The sequence below is a fragment of the Vicugna pacos genome, chromosome 30, assembly GCF_048564905.1.
Source record: "Vicugna pacos chromosome 30, VicPac4, whole genome shotgun sequence".
Classification (NCBI taxonomy): domain Eukaryota; kingdom Metazoa; phylum Chordata; class Mammalia; order Artiodactyla; family Camelidae; genus Vicugna; species Vicugna pacos.
In genome coordinates, this window is record NC_133016.1 from 23,058,400 (window position 1) to 23,071,509 (window position 13,110).

Consider the following 13,110-nt stretch of genomic DNA (forward strand, 5'->3'; position numbering starts at 1 on the left):
CGTTGTTTTGGTGAAAAAGAATAGTGATCCGTGGAGAATAGTCTGGGGCCTTTCCTGGAAGCTTGGAAATAGGCCCTAAGACCAGGTCTGCCCTGACAAGGATGCTGGCCTTCCTCTCTGCCCTCAGCCTGTCAGAGATGCTGTGCTGCTGTCCCCAGATGCCCCTCCAGGCTCACTCTGCACCTCTGCCCTTGGCTCTGACCCCTACAGACCACAGCAGTGGCCCCTTGCCCTCTGCCCTCCTTCCTGTTAGTTCAGCCAGTGGAGACCCCGGAGGAGACTGCAGGGAGTGGGGAGGGAGGCTGGATGTTTAATGCCTTGTCACTGTCTTCCAGGGCACCTTGGGTCACAGCCCAGGCAAGGTGGTCCCCTCCACACCCTTGCCGTCTCTGCTTTCAGCATCCTCCCTCCCAGAGGCGCAACTGCCCCCCAGCGTCAATAGCCCTGGGACACAGCACTGGGTCCTGTGGGTTCCCTACATGCTGCTCTGGCCTTTGGATTCAATTCTCTTCCAATTGCTCACTTTGAGTCTGTTTCCCACCAGCCTCTGCCTCATGCAGACACCTGTGGAGGGAGGCCAGGCCCTCCCCCATTGATGTGCTGGCTATTTGCCCGCGAGGCCCGGGTTACCACCCCTTCAAGGGGACCCACCTCGAAGCCCTTCACGCAGCAGAAGAAAAGCAAGGACCATCTCTCCAGGCCGTCTTTGGAGGCGCAATGCTTCCTGTTCCAATTTTATTTCATCTTTTCACAAGTTACTATTAACTGAGAGGCATTACAAGAACGGAATTAAAGGAAAAGTTGGTGGAGGAATGCCTTTTTTTTTCTTTTTTGGTTAAACCTTTTGTTATCAACTCTTTAGGGGCCCGATTCAACTAGAAGAATGCGTGGCAGCACCTGTTCTTCAAAATTAGTTCCAAGAGACACGAGGGGCTCTTTATTATTCATTCTATTAAAATCGAAGTATTAGCTAATGCCTCTCGTGTCGTCAGAGCGGGCCTGGCGACTCCTCTGATGCATTGTCCTACTTGAAAGTGAAGAAGGCCTTTCAAGCCGAGGCCTCTGTCAAGTCCCTCTGGTCCCATCATGACACAGAAACCCTGACACGCTGTGTCTGAGACACTTGCGGACCCAGGACAAAGGCCGAGGGCCGGTGGGCAAGGCTGCCTCCTCCTCGGCCCCCTCTCCCAGCACGAGCGCGCGCACCGCCTAGGATCCCAGGGTGGCCTTGAGCAGCGCGAGCGGGAGGCCCTCCTGATTTCCCACATCCAGAGCCAGCCTGACTTTGAAGGAGGTCAGCAGGGTGATGACTCAGGAACACAGAGGCTTAGAAATCAAAACTGTTTTGCATGCTTTCTTGGATCCTCACTGCAGCCTTCCAGGTCCTGTGGAAGGAGGACCACTACGCAAATGAACTCTTCTAATCTCACAGGGACAGACAGATCTGGATTTTGGCACTCGGATCTCTAGAGTCACCCAGGGGTATGTTGGTGCCATTTTTATCAGGCCCTGAGGAAGATAGTGAGGTTCTTAGCTCAGTGGGTGGGACCAGAGCCCCCAGCTGATAAGAGTTTGGCTCAGCAGGTTCCATTGCCTGGTGGCCCCAGGTTGCAAAGTAAGATGAATACATGTTTCCTCAGGAGCCTTCTGGCTGGCTGGGGAGTGAGGGGGAATGCACAGGCCCAGTGAGGGCGTGCAAAGGGTCAGAGGAGGGAGAGATTCCTAGAGGCTGAGTGAACCAAGGAGGGCTTCCTGGAGGAGCTGGGACTTGACAGATGGTTCAACACTGGAAAGGAGAGAGGCGAGGGAAGGGCAAGGAAGACTGTGAGTAAAAAGCTCACAGGCGGGGTGAGAGGGAGATGGGACAGGGAAAGGCAAGAGGTAAGGCTGGAAGGACCTTGGCTGCAAGCAAAAGTAATTCTTTCTTTCTTCCTTTTGTCTTCTTGAGCAATCCTAAATTCACTATTAACCTCCCAAGACCTATCTTGTTGATACATGTTGATTTCCCCTGCACACCTGTTCATATTTCGGATGGAAATGTATTATAAAATCACGCCATTCGGCTGGTGATTACCATGGTAATCAGGAACGCTCATCGACAGGCCAGCGCTCCTCTTGAAAACAAGATTCTGAAGATATGGGCTTTCATTTCAGTCAAGTTGTGCCTGGGGAGAGAGGGGAGTGAAGCAAGCACGGGGCAGGATGGCTGGGGGGATGGATCCCTTCTCTGGGGAAGCCCTGGCAGACAGTACAGCCGCAAGGACCTGGGAGGAAGATGGGGGCAGGGACCAGACAGGGGGCAAGTCAGTGGGGGCGAGTCCCGCATACCTGAGTGCTCTATAGTGTGCATGCAGCTGGGGTCCCCAGCCAAGAAAGGATCTGAGTGACCAGGTGCCCAAGATCAGGCTAGAATCTCACTCGACCTCCCACCTCTGCCACAGGAACCACCTCCACACCTGCTGAAACACTACAAAGGGGTCATCATCATCATCATCATCATTATTATTATTGTTGTTGTTATTATTTTTCCTATCACAGGATTATAGTTTAAGGTCTGGTAAAAGCCCCAGATATTTGAACTGTATTACTTAGTCGTGATATAGTCTATTTTAAGTTTTCAAGAGCTCCAAGTAAACTGCTTGGCTTCAAATCCCAGCTCCATCACTGACTGGCTGTGTGACCCTGGGCAACTTACTTAACCTCTCTGCTCCTTCTCCCCTGTAAAGGGCAGGTGATTGCTAATGAGTAAGATCGTTGTGAGGGTTAAGTAAGTTAATACACAGAAAATGGTTAGAATATGCCTGTCACAGAGTAAGCACTCAAAAACGCCTGGGATATAGAAGAGTCTCCCCTCAGTGGATGGGGGACAGGAAAGACTGAGGGTACAGGCAGCATCCTAGACTTTGCACAAATGTTGTCTCACTTCCTTCTCCTGACGCTTCCGTGTAACCCGCTCTGAATGGTGAGCAGACAGGAACCCCAAAGCCCCAGCTGCTTGGTGGGTGTGGGGTGGAACCCAGATCCCCTGGCTCCTTGCCCACAGCCTTTTCAGTTTCCTTCCCAAAGATGTTGGTTTGCTGGCCTCTGGCTGTTCACCTCCAGTTAGGACCCAGTCCTCCTTCTCAAGCCCAGTCACCCCCTTACTCTGATTGCAGTCCTGGGAAGCTCAGGCCTAGAGCACAGAATTCCAGAACACTCATACCTGCAAAGTCCACATCCGAAAACCTCTGTAGCTTTCAGTCGCTCCTGCAATTGTCCGTACGTGTTAGATGTTACCTACTGAAAATCTACGATCATAATAAGAATAGTAGTTGCATTTATTGCTTGCGCTGTTCTAGGCTCAACACTACCTTCTCCTTTTAAAATAATAATACTCGTCATTCATGGAACGATTTCACGTTGCACCAGACACCGTGTAATCCAAATCGGGCCAAGAGATGCTGGCGCTGCCTCACGGAACCCGCCCCACCAGTGGCAGCTGACAGGCCATTATCCTGGGTCCTGCAAACTCTGTGCAGTGATAAGGAAACTCCACCAATTTGATGCTTTATCTGGTGGCAGGTTGAGGAAAGATATTATTTCAATCAAGATAATGATTCTACTTCTTGGACGGAAATGAGATTTTTTTCCGTTGTCGCATGGGGTTGCCACCAAAATCTGTCTCGGGGCTTGAACAGGTCATGCACAAGTTAAGGGATTTTCTTGCAACCTGAGAGAGGTCGTAAACATGAAGGAGAGAGGAAAGGAGGGAGTCCCTTTGCAAGAGAAAAACACGCCAGGCCTCAGGGATTACACAGTCAGTTCTATTTGGACATTTATAAGCATTAGACAAAACCAGTGGAACCCAAATTTGGAAGATAAGCGTGCGGCATTAGCCCAATAGCCTGGATTTCAAGGGAGGTAAACGGCCTATAAAGGTAATGATGATAATGAATCTGCCTAGACCAGACTTAGCTAGGATAGCAACTCGAAAGTCTTCTAAGCCTGCCTATCACGTAGGGTAGATTTTCCCGCATAACTTTGCTGACAGATGACCCAGCTGCTCTTTCAACACCTCCCAAGACAGGGAGCTCATCAACAAAGGAACCTGTGCCATCCATGACCAGCTCCTCAGTTGAGAAAGTATGTCCAAATCACAGAGGAACGTCACTTCACAAAAGGAAATTCACAAGGTGCTGACATTGCCGTCGATCTAAACACACTTTGGAAACAGGACACATTTCAGGCAGCCATCAAACGACATGCAAATGACATTAGACGATAAAGGCGGTGAGACGGCAACCATTTGAATTAAATAGTGAATTTCGTGGAATTTTAAGTTATTGAAAATATTTGGGAATTTCAAGGGCTGTAATACAGCATCTCAAACTCTTTATAAGTGATCTGCTTTAACGAGGAAATGATAATAATTTGCAATTCTTACATCAATTGTTTGTATAGTGACTCTATACTATAGGAGGAGTTTGAACCTGTTTGTAAACCTTTTATGCATTTTGAACATTCCACTGAGAGCTGACTTGGTGAACTGCTCTCTCTCCAAACAAAAGGCACATTTCAGCTCAACTCCTTCTGGAACAGACCCAGTTTTGCTGATTCTTGAGGACCAAGAAGACTTACTCTTATTCTACTGCAAAACTTTGAAATCTAAACCACACCGTTGTTAAAGAGTGTGTAGACTATCATTGGAAAGTAACCCAAACCCCAGGTAATATTGGTTGTCACCAGGGGACGAGCTAGGCTGCTTGCAGACAGGGGTGGGAAGGAGATTTTCACAGTATGCTTTTAAGTATTTTTGCATTTAGGGCCATAGAACTGTATTACCTATTAAGAATAAATTACAGTTAAAACAGCACCTAGTTATTTCAGTGAAAACAGACTTTGACACGATTGATTTCTATTTTAATACCTATCCTCTTAAAATGTGAACTTACTACAATGAAAATTACTGCCAGGTCGGGCGGAAACTACTTTGGCTATCCTCATGACAGTGATGCTCATGGCGTGGCAGTGAATTTGACCAATGCCCCTCCCAGATCCCTTTTCCTATTGGGCACCCAGCCAAGGAGAGACCTGCCCGGACACACCTTTGCTCAGCCCCTCCTTCCCGATCCTGCTTCCCTCCCTTCCTTACAAGCTTTCCCAGCACGTTCTCTCTTCCTACATCATGTGCGCCTGAATCCTCGTCTCAGGCTCTGCTTCTAGGGAACCCAACCTGAGTCAGTCACCAATGGCTCCAAATGGAACCCTCCCACATATTTCCAGAGGATCGTCCCTGGTAATAGAAGCACACGTGAGCCTACCTCTTTGAGGGCAGAACCATAACCACCTTCCTGCTCAACCAAAACCACCAGTCAGACACTCTACATCCCATGAAAGGCGGCACAGCAAAACGTCCCCCGTCCAGAAGACAGTTCCCACCGCCAGACCCAGTGGAACCACACAGCACTCTTCCTCCCCAGGATGCAAGAGCAGCCGGCAGCGGCAGACCCAGAAGGCCTGCTCTGTTATCAGACCCCCAGAGACGTGCACCGGAAAGTCAGCGCGAGTGCCAGCTCCACCCGTGGAGCAAACTCAAACAAAACATTTAACTACTCCAAGCCTCAGTTTCCTCATCTGCACAGGACCTGACGGGGCCTTGGTGAGGCTCAGATGAGGCAGTACCATCAAGTGTGCTGCAAACTGGCAACGCCACATAAATATTGGTGGTGGTTCTTGCCGTTTAGAACAAGCTAGCTTCCCCTTGCTTGCTTGGAACAAAATGGTTAATTAACCTTTGTTAAATAAATAAATTCCAGCTGCTCCTCATCGTGGACATTGTACCTAGAGCTCCCTGGGTGAGAAGCAGGTCCCAGGAAAAGCGAGTGGACGTGGGGGGCGCTGTCCTGCTGACTGTCCACCTGGAGCTTAGGGTGTGTCCCCACCTGTCTCATGACCCTCAGCTGCAGCTGTCTGGAGAAGGCTGTCTCTGTCTCTCTCACTGAGATATAAGAGGGATCCCCAATGTGAATTCCGTGTTATCTATCCAGTGTGTACATTAATCTCAAATACAACCTCAAATTTGATTAAAAAAAAATCTGTGGCCATTTTCACGTGATGAGGCATAAACTGGCAGACAATTTTACTTACATAGGTGAAGGAAACTTTACTCCATCCTGATTCTTTGTACATGGACCATTCATGAAGCCATTTCAAGTCCCGTACCACCTGGCCCTCCCCAACATCCACAGCTTTTCCTCCCCTCCCACATCAGACCCGTGTCTATGATGTCCTCCACGTGGGCCACTGGGTGTTCCCAACCTGGCGCCCCTGCCTTGTGCCTTTCTCCTTGCAAAGGCCTCCCTCCTCTATCAGCCCAGCTCCTGCCTCTCTTTCCCCAGGAAGTCTCCCCTGACCACTCCCATCACCAGCATTTCCACCTGGACCCATTCGAGCCAGAGTGGAACGTATGTCCTTTCATAAGGTTCTTGCACGGTTTCATGTTCAGATGTCTTCTCCTCCCACACTGGACTGACAGCTCTTCTGTATTTTTTAGAGCCTCCGGGTGCTGGGCACCTAGTGAATTAATCATATTCTCAGATGGGAGTCATGGTTTGGGTCATATGATTGCTCCTAGTTTAACACACTGTTAAATGGCCTATATGAGAATTTCCTGTTCTGAGAACCTGTTCATCCTAGCAGCAAACTTGGATTGTACAAACTGTCTGTGGCCCCAGGGTAAACAAAGACACATCGTCCATCCTTTATCGCAGAGGAGTCCTGCTCCTCCCGCACACCAACCAACCACAAGGGAGTGACTCTCTTTCAGGAGCCAGTGGGAGAACTTTCCACTCAGAGGGCAGAGCCAGGATTTGAACCATGCGCCTTCACAGCCTTACATTCCTGGACCCAGCCCCACCCAGCCAGAGGCACCTTCCAGACGAACCAAAAGCTGACTCCATCAAGGTCATTCGTGCTCCCTTCCCCAAACAGGGAAACCCACCCAATTCCCAGGAACATTGTCAAACCACAGACCTAAAAAAGCAAGATTCAGACTCACAAGCAACGACGCCTTCTTCTTAAATTTCAGGCCAGCAGTTTCTCTGCAAACCTGCTCATTTCCTGCAAAGAGAAGAAAGGGACGGAGAAGCATATTAGCATCTGCTCTGGGTATCCTTCAGCCGTTTCCTGGCTGACCTCTGGCTTCTGCACCTTCTCTGCGTCCTCGCTCCCAGCAGCACTCTCCCCTCCCAGGAACACCGCGTGCTAGTTGGGTGGGCGCCCCTGGCGAGATCCCACCCCCCACCTAGGGCCATGGGCTCAGCCCACATCGCCTCCCTCCCCCTCCCCGGCGCCATGCCAGTCTCAGATTGACCACTGCCTCCAATTCCCCGAAGGCGCTGGGCTTCTTCCCGCTCCGGAGTGAGGCCTCCTCTGCTGTAGCATGGGGTTGCCTAGCAACCCCGCGCGCCCGCTCGGAAGGCCCTCCTAAATTGGACCTCACAGCACAGGGCATCTCCTTGTACAGCTGCCTGAATCTTAACAATCTGGTTCTGAATAATAACACAATGGTAATTGCATGCATGGGCCCCAGACTACATTTAAATAACGTTCAAGAGCTGACGCAAACCAACAAAGGCCAGAAAATGCATTTCAGAGGTTGACTGTGAGGCCGGGAGGGACATTCGGTGCAGGAGGGAGTTGACACCAAAGACTTGAGTTAATGACAATGCCAACCTGAACTGTGAGTCCTCCTGCCTTTCTGCCCAAGCGTGTCACCACTTTAATGTGTTTTAGGTGAGTTTGGGATCTGTAGAGGCAATTAATGCCCAGGGGTAGTGATGCTTCAAGACAGGATGCCCTTTAGTTCTTTGGCAGCCTGCGGAGATTTTTGGAGGGAGTAGGGGAGGGTGAAGATACAGGACAAGGAGGGAGAGCGGTGCGTGAGTGACTCCCCTTGGCTAAATACATTTTAGAAGGTAGGAGAAAGAACTTACCAAGCAAGAGCACAAAGCGCTTGCTTCCTCGGCGAGGGACAAATTGAACATGACTGATGTGTTTCAGGATAAGAAGTGAAGGCAAAGAGGCCTCGGCACAGGCTAACACACGGAGTGAAGCAGCTCAGCGTGACGTGGGGGAGAGGCCCCACGCGCCCGAGGCCAGCCTGCGATCTGTGTCCCCGGCAGAGGGTAATGGAGAGCCCTGCTCAAGGCAGGAGAGTCTCCCCACGTGGGAAATAGCAAGCTGGCGATCTGCTCCTTGTGGAGCGACAGCAGCCAGGGCCAGCAGATCAGACCTGATCATTTGAAAGCCTGAGCACTTTTTTTTTTTTAAAGCTCAAAATCGTCCTGCAAGGGACTTAGATAATCACACACCCATGTTCATAGCAGCATTACTCACAACAGGCAGGAGATGGGAGCAACCCAAGTGTCCACTGGATGAATGGATTAAGCAAAGTGTGCGATATGCGTACAATGGAAAGTTATTCGGCCTTAGTGAGGAAGGACATTCTGACACTTGCTCCAACATGGATGAACTGGGGGACATTATGCTAAGTGAAATAAGCCAACCACGAAAGGACAAATGCTGGATGATTCCACTTATATAAGTATCTAGGGTTGTCAAATTCTTAGAGACAGAAAGTAGAATAGAGATGCTAACCGGGAGCTGAGGAGATGGGGAGACGGGGCATTGGTGTTTAATTTGGGGAAGATGAAAAAGGTCTAGAGAGGGATGGTGGTGACAGTTGTGAAACTATGTGAATATACTTAATGCCACTCACATGTACACTTAAAAACGGTTAATGTGGTAAATTTTATGTAACATGTATTTTACAATTAAAAAATTTCCTCCTGCCATAATAGTACAACGTGCACAGCTTTTCTCTTAAAGACTTTCATCCACTTCATCCTGGAAGTCAAAGTGGCCTATGTCACCCACAAGCTCCAACAGGGAGACTGTCACCAGGACTCAGGGACAAATGGGACAGTGTGACTGTGGGCCAGGGAATCTCATGGCTTGTAAACATGGTGTCCACGCAGCACAGTCACAGGTGGAGGTGTCTGAGCATAAGAAACAGGATCCTCCAATGCCTGCTTCCTGGAGTCCAAACAGCGTCACCCTCCAGAACAGGGTCTCTTTGCCCGAGCAATCCCATCCACCATGCCCTGTGCCCGCTTCCTCTCCCAGGCACATGGGCTCATTCCCACCCTGTGCTCCTCGCCTAGAAAGCCCTTTCCTGTGGCCTCCACCAGACCTAACTCTCCTCTTTTTAATGGGTCTACCTCAAATTCCACCTCCTCCTCCAAGCCCTCTGGGTACCTCCCACTTCTGCTTGCTTTGAATGTCACACAGCTGAAATGAAGCACTCACTTAGCTACTGTTCTATCTTCATGTCTGAAAGGTTTGTCTCTCCCCAAAAAATCCCCCCAAATGACCCCTGGACGGGGAGCATCACTAATATTTTTTGTCTGCCACGGACCCTGAGCGCACCGTGGGCTGTTGCCACAGGCTCTGGGAGGGACAATGGGCTTCACCTCCTTTCTCAGGGAATCTGGTCACAGCTCCCCTGCCTGGGGTACAAAGCTCGTCTGCTGCCTGCAGAACCCTAGAACTAAATTTTGCAGGCGGGCATGCAGTTCCCTCCAGCCACTTAGAGGTGTAACTCAGTGTGTGCAATAAACAAGTGAGCCTTTACAGATTTTATTAATTTGGAAAGGTCATTAGCGCTAACAGCTTCTCTGAGTGAGAGTGAATAAATAGCATGGATAATTTTTTTCAGTGTCCTGATTTTTTCTTGGAATGTGCTTTAAGTCTCAAAAAAAAAAAAAAACAGTGTTAAAAGTAAAAGAAAAAAATCTAGGCTTATAAGACAAGGGGAACACTCCGGACAAGCCTCCTTCCCTCTCTGAGCCTTACTGTTCTCATCTTCAAATTGAGGGAGTTATCACTAAAGTCCCTTCCAACTTAAAAAGTACATAAAGGGGGAGGGTATAGTTCAGTGGTAGAGCGCATGCTTAGCATGCATGAGGTCCTGGGTTCAATCCCCAGTACCGCCATTAAAAAAATGAATTAAATAAAAACAATTTTTTTAAAAAGTAAAATTATGATTCGAGGTGAGGATGTAAAGTTATCAACTTTCCAAGCTAATGGTTACCCACCCCGCCACTCCATCCATCCCACCAGGTGTTGGACACCACTTCGCCTCTGGAGAGATAAGGTTCACGCCAGGTGCCTTCCCAGACCCTGACCTGGGGGCTCTAAAGCCCAAAAATCTGGCTGCCTCGCTCTCCTTGGATCATTAAGGAACACTCCAGACTGAAGACTTATTTCCTTGCATCTCCAGGAATGGCTGGAAATGGGCCAAAGGGCATCTTCCAGGCTCCGTCTCCCCAGCCCTTGGCTCCATGACCAGCTGGCGCTGTCTACCAAGGGCCAGGCCTCTGGGAGGCACACACTCATGGTTCTCCCCCATGTGAGAAGAAAGCAGCGGTCCAGGAGCAGAGGGGTCTGGCTCCAGCCTGCCGTCGAGGGGAGAAACAGTTGGCCCTTGACCAGACTGTGCAGTACGTCATCCCTCCCCTTCTCCATCCTCATCCCCTCTTCTCTCCTCTCTCCTCCCTGAGCGTACAGACACTGCGAAGGTGGGAGGTCCGCATTTGTCTGCAAACGTGTGGCCACAAGCAACACGACTCCATCTCCGACCGCTCCTGGCTTTCAGTAGCAACAGGAAGACAAAGTGGGAATCAGAACTGTATGACTGGCAGCTTGCTTCTCGCATTAGTATTAGCGCTCGTATTAGTTACTATGAACTAACATTTGTACAACATTTGATAATTTAAAAAGTATTTTCCCACATACGTGTCAGGCAAGTGGGGTAGATTTAACCCATTTAGTGAGCATTGGCTGAATCCCCAGGTCTTAGCTACCTGCTGGGGATGCACACATGAAAAGGTGTGGTTCCTGCCTGCGAACTCCCTCCAGGACAGGTTACAGTCAGGGAGATGGAGGCACCGAGATGCTGAGTGACTTCCTCTGAGTCAGCTACCTTACAAGTGCTAGCCATGCTCAACCGAGTCCTCAGACTCAGGGCCTTTTCCAGCTGTTCCTGTGTGGCCTGGGAGTTTAGCATGAGATTCAACCTGCATCACACCAACCGGAAGGGCCCAGCCAGAGGACGGCATGGTTTGGGGACTGTGGAAGTCTACGCCCAGAATGAAACAGTGCCTGGGTCAGGCCACATTTGACCCTGGACCCTCCAGAGGGGAAGGACCCGGGCAGGGTACAGGCCAGACCCTGCTGCAGACTGGCCTTGGCCCCTCGTGGCCTTTCTGCTCATCGGTGAAGAACCCTCTTCTCGTCAGCTGCCTTTGCAGAGACGCTGTCTTGAGAGCTGCTGCAAATTCATGAACTCGCCTTTGTTTTGTTTTGTTTTTCCCCGAATCTGTACTAACCTTTCTCTTCTAGGAACTGCCACGGCACTTACACTCAGCACATGACACAAACTGGGTATTGTTCTTCTCAGAGTCCCTAATGGTTTTTTGAAAAATCAAATGTCCGTCCGTGCTGGAGAGGCCCTGAAATCCCTCACTCTGCAACCAGGGCCCCCAGACCCCGAGAGGGCAAATGATTCACCCCAACTCACACCAAAGACAAGAGCGAAACCAGAACCCAAGTCCCAGACTCCCAGTCTGGGGCCTACACACACCCACCCTACCCTGCTGGGAGGGGAGGTTCGGGCTGTGTCCTGCTTACCCTGGGCCCCCCAGTAGCCCCTTAGCAAGCATGTGTGGCTGGGAGGGAGGCTCTCTGATGCTGCATGAAGGTGGGCAGATCACAGCCTCCCCCTGCAGTGATACTGGAGTGACCAGCTCTGGCTCCTAGTCTCCAGTAGTGAGCCTCACAGGGAGACTTAGAGGCCATGAGACGTGCCCTCAGGGGACAGTGAGGTCATGGTCTCTGCCTTGGGGCCCTGCAGCTCCCCGGAGGCCAGAATGCCTAGTGGTTTAGAGCCAGACTGGCCCTGCCGTGGACTAGCTGTGTGGCGCTGGGCAAGTGACTTAACTCCTCTCTACTTCAGCTTTGCAACAGCAAAATGGGCAGAATGATGGCATGGACCTCCTGCCTCCCAGGGCTAAAGCAGGGATGAAATGAGGAAATGGAGGGAAACACCTGGCCCAGGGCCCGGCATCCGTCGTTCTTGGGTGAGCAGAGTGAGGCCAGGTTCCCCCTGGGAGGTCTGCTCCCTGGTGGACCTGTGGCCTGACCCAGGCACTGTTTCATTCAGGGCACAGACTTCCACAGTCCCCAAGCCATGCCGTCCTCTGGCTGGGCCCTTCTGGTTGGTGTGATGCAGGTTGAATTTCACGCTAAACTCCCAGTGCCCAGTACGAGACCCGCACGTGGATGAGAGTTGACCTCGCTCCTTCTGGAAAGCGCTGGCGGGCTGGTGGCAGCCCAGCACCTTGTGAGAAGAGGCCTGGGGCGATGGGCTGTCAGTGAGGGTGGGGATGCTGGCTGGCCAGCCAAGGGTCTATGATGACAGAGAGGCAGAGGCTTCTCTTTTCAGGATCCTTCAGAGGCTGTGTGGCGTGGGCTGCAGAGTGCTTTTTCCTCTGAGAGTAATTCAGCCACCCTGGAGATGCAGAAAGGCACACAGACTTGGGAAGACAATTTGGCAGTTCCTCACAGAATGAGACCTACTCTTACCACAGGATCCAGCAGCCACACCCTTAGGTGTTCATCCAAAGGAGCTGAAAACTTATGTCTACACAAAAACCTGCACACAGATCTTTACAGCAGCTTTATTCATAATTGTCAAAAATGGAGGCCACCAAGATGTCCTTCAGTGGGTGATGGACAAATAAACTGTGGTCCCTCCAGACAGTGGAGTATTACTCAGCACTAAACAGAAATGAGCTAGCAAGCCACGAAGACGTGGAAGAAACTTACGTGCATATTTCCAAGTGAAAGAAGTCGGTCTGAAAAGGCTACATACTGTATGATTCCAACTATATAACCCTCTGGAAAAGGCAAAACTATGGAGACAGTAAAGAGATTAGTGGTAGCCAAGGGGAGGAAAGGACAGTTAAATCACAGAGGATTTTTCCGGCAGTGAAATTATTCTGTATGATA

General features: G+C 50.4%; 1 protein-coding gene across 2 annotated transcripts in view; it reads right to left on the reverse strand.

The window, feature by feature from the left end:
* ZBTB7C (zinc finger and BTB domain containing 7C) overlaps nucleotides 1–13,110 on the reverse strand; it is a 314,604-nt gene that overhangs the window by 132,062 nt on the left and 169,432 nt on the right. For both annotated transcript variants that reach the window (XM_072952317.1, XM_072952318.1), the window contains exon 3: nucleotides 7,037–7,098. The gene's annotated coding sequence lies outside the window, so the exon portion shown is untranslated. The remainder of the gene's footprint in view (nucleotides 1–7,036; nucleotides 7,099–13,110) is intronic.